The following is a 3,821-nucleotide window of genomic DNA, read 5'->3' as shown; positions in this document are numbered from 1 at the left end:
TCATCTTCAGCAGTTCAAATTTGTCCTCAGACACTTACTAGCTGTGCCACCCTGGGTAAGTCACTTAACCCTGTTTACCTCCATTTCCTCATCTAAAAAATGAGCTGGAGAAGGAAACTGCAAACCATTCCAGTAGCAAAACTCCAAAAGAGGTCCTGAAGAGTTGGACATGATTGAAATGATACAACAACATTAAAGAAATAAAAGGATTTTAATAAGGGCTCTAAGTGATAGGCAGTTTGGTACAGAATGTTGAGGGACAAATTATAGTCAAAAAACCAGGGTTCAAGTCTTGTACCTGATACACAAGTTATATAACTAGTTGTGTAACCATGGGCAAGTCACTTAAACATTGGTTGACCTATTTAAATCTCCAAAACAATAAATTAGAAAATAGTTGCCAATCTGCTTTGGCAGAGGGATTTTCACCTCCAGATCCTCAGACCACTCCCCCGCCCCCAACACACACATGGACACACACACAGACACATGTGGACACACAAATATTTTTCCCTTACTTATTCCCAAAGAATAAATTGTGACGTAAAAAGTTTAGTTTGTATCAGAATCCAGCACTGCAAAGAGAAATCCCAAGTCCTGTACTGGTTCTCCATTAGGAAATGTTCCTTCTCAAGTATGTATTTTTCTTAAATTAACCCTTCCAAATCAATGAAAGGAGTAAGGGAGGCCCCCACGTGTGTAGTGAGACCCATCTATGGTAATGGGCATGTGTTTGTGTGTGGCTCAAAGAAATGCAGAATATGTATCTCTAGCCTCTTTTCCCCTCTACCATTATTCAATGGAGACTTTCATTCCTGCCAGGAGGGCTAGCAAAAGGTTGGGACTTGTTATAGGAATGTAAATTTTTGAGATCTTCCCTGCCCCTAGGTTAAGTGCACCTGGAGCCTGTGGTGGGAGGCTTGTTTTTCAGGAGATACTTTGTGATTAGGCAGTTGGTAAAGAGGGTTGTTACATTCTCTGAGCCTGGAGAAGTCTATATAAACCTTGATGTGAGACTTTTGTTTTAGGGCTCACTTTCAGAAGTGTTGTGTGATTTGACCAGATGAGACTCTGGGCAGCCATTGAGAGCCCCCTGGCTTTGGAAAACCAGATGTTGGTGCTTCCCTCTCTGGTAACTGTGATTTGGTATGGAGGTAATGGTTGGACAGTTGGAGGCCTGTCTGCTTGAAATGTTTCTTTTTGTATACTTTGAAGTTCAGGGTGCTGAACCTTTTCCCCTGAACTAGGTAAATGATGTTTGATTGATTAAAGCAAGATTGTTAACCCATTTTGAGTTGCTTTCCTTTAGAAAAGCAGATATAAGAACCTATATTGGCAGCCACCCTGGGGATGCTGGGGTGCTTGCTGCTACAGGACTGGAGGTCACCACTCTGCTCTTCTCAGAGGGAGGAGGTCCTGGGCCAGAAGTATTTCTATATGTTCCCTTAAATATTGTTAATCTAGGGAATATTATCAAGTCTCATCTAAATTCTACCTTCATTGTCATTTCTGGGGAGAAGGGGGTACCCAAGCTCTATATCCAAGACTTGACTGCTTCACAGTTCCACAATATCAGTTCCAGGATGAACACATTGTAATGGTAATGGGAATTTGAAGATTGTCCCTGATTTGAGGATTTTCCCTGCCCCCTAATAGGCTGAATGTAATCCCATGGAACCTGTGGTAGGAGGAGTTTGCTGAAGGGTGGAACAGAGCCCACAGGAAGCTGGGAGTCAGAGCAGTTAGAGCTGGAGGGAGGAGAGGATGCACCAAGGGAGACAGCTAGTCTTGTGAGTATTGGTTTGTGGGAAGGCTAAATGATGGTGTGGCTCCATGCTGTGTTATATACCATAGCTTTAACTTCTTTGGTGCTCTGATGGATTTAGCTTTCTGTTTGGGATTCAGTTTTCGGGTGTCTGAATAAATGTTTTGCTTCTGTCTTCTATGTGAAGAGTCTGTTTTATTTTGCAAATGAGAACTATGCTGGCATATGTCCAGTCATCATCAGTGCTATGAATGTTATGTTGGTGCTATACATATATAGAGTAGTAAAGAAGGCCATTAATCCAAATAATAGGAAAACAGAGCTGGGCCCCAGAGCCAGGGAGAAAACAGCCCAGCTGAGGGTGTCCCCCAGTCCAGGCTGCAGGGGGCCACGGGAAGTGGGGTTCTCGCACAGTCAGGCTCTTCCCTTCGATGGTACCACCTCACCCCCCACATCCCAGTCCAGGATGCCCTGCAGCAGTGTCGTGGGTAGGGCCCAGATCATGCAGTTCACCAACCGCCACATTCTGTTCGGCCACGAGCTGCTCAGGGAGGACCTGTGGATTCGAGCAGGCCAAATCCTGGATCCAGAGAAGCTTTTCTTTGATGAGAATAGATCAGCTGATGAGCAGAAGGACTATAAGGGCCACATCCTGGCTCCAGGCTTCATTGATGTTCAGATAAATGGAGGATTTGGGATGGACTTCTCCCTGCCCAATGAAGATATAAGTTCAGGGGTTGCTTTGGTTGCCAAGAAGCTCCTGGCTCATGGGGTTACTTCATTCTGCCCAACCCTGGTCACCTCACCACCTGATATTTATCACAAGATCCTTCCTAAGATCACTGTGATAAATGGTAGCCCCAAAGGAGCAGGGATCCTTGGGGTGCATCTGGGAGGACCATTCATTAGCCTTGAGAAACAGGGGGGGGCACATCCTGAATTCCACAATCGAAATTTTGAGACTGATGCATTCAAGGAATTGCTGAAAACCTGTGGATCCCTGGACAATGCTGCCATATTCACCCTTGCCCTGAACTTACAGGAAGTCATGAGGAGGCTGAAGAAGCAGTCTGGAATGGAGCCAAATTTATCACCCACCTCTTCAATGCCATGCTACCTTTTCATCATCATGACCCTGCTATTGTGGGTCTTCTAACTAGTGACAAGGTCCCACCTGGACAGCAAGTTTTCTTTGAAATGATTGCAGATGGTATCCACACAGACCCTGCAGCCCTAAGGATTGCACACTGTGCCCATCCCAAAGGGTTTGTGCTGGTCACCAATGCCCTTCCTGCCCTGGGCTTGGGCAATGGTCGTCACACATTGGGTCAGCAAGAGATCAAGGTAGATGGGCTGATTTGCTGTGTGGCAGGTACCAAAACACTTTGTGGCAGTGTGGCCTCATTGGATATTTGTGTCTGGCACTTCCTCCAAGCCACAGGCTGCAGTGTGGAGACAGCACTTGAGGCTGCAACCCTGCACCCAGCCCAGCTGCTAAGGATAGAAAAACGAAAGGGGACCTTGGACTTTGGCTCAGATACAGACTTCGTGGTCCTTGATAACTCCCTGAATGTTAAGGCCACATACACTACAGGGGAACTGGTGTGGAAGGACAAGACTTTCAGTCACTGATGGGCTGCAACCAGAAGACTTTGCTCAGCCCTAAGCTAAATGCTGCATCTGCACTGAAGTTAGCAGCTTCCTTTGGGTCTTAAATATCTAAGGGGACAGAGAGGTTCCTGGCCCTTCTAGACCCTGGACTTGGAGGAATACTGAGCCCAAGTCTTGGACTGAAACATGAACTCCATGGGAGGGCCTCTTCTGTAGTCTCCTCTTATTGCCCAAAATAAAATGGATCCTCCTTAAAAAAAATAGTAATAATAGGAAAACAGAAACCAGAGAAAAACAAACATACTATCTATCTCTCTCTCTCTCTCTCCATCCATCCATCCATCCATCCATCCATCCATCCATCCATCTATCTATCATCTGATAGCAAAGAGTAAAGGAACTCTCTCATTGACAGTAAGATAACTCATCTCAGTTAAGAGAGGAT

General features: G+C 45.5%; 1 pseudogene; it reads left to right on the top strand.

Moving 5' to 3' along the window:
• Nucleotides 1–1,839: 1,839 nt before the first annotated feature.
• Nucleotides 1,840–3,616, top strand: LOC138170069 (N-acetylglucosamine-6-phosphate deacetylase pseudogene; annotated as a pseudogene).
• Nucleotides 3,617–3,821: the final 205 nt, after the last annotated feature.

Source organism: Petaurus breviceps, unplaced genomic scaffold, assembly GCF_028583685.1.
Source record: "Petaurus breviceps papuanus isolate PSGF00001 unplaced genomic scaffold, PetGlider_PUasm1.0 126, whole genome shotgun sequence".
Lineage (NCBI taxonomy): Eukaryota > Metazoa > Chordata > Mammalia > Diprotodontia > Petauridae > Petaurus > Petaurus breviceps.
Note: the sequence above shows the minus strand (reverse complement) of the source record. Positions and strands in the feature narration are given on the sequence as shown.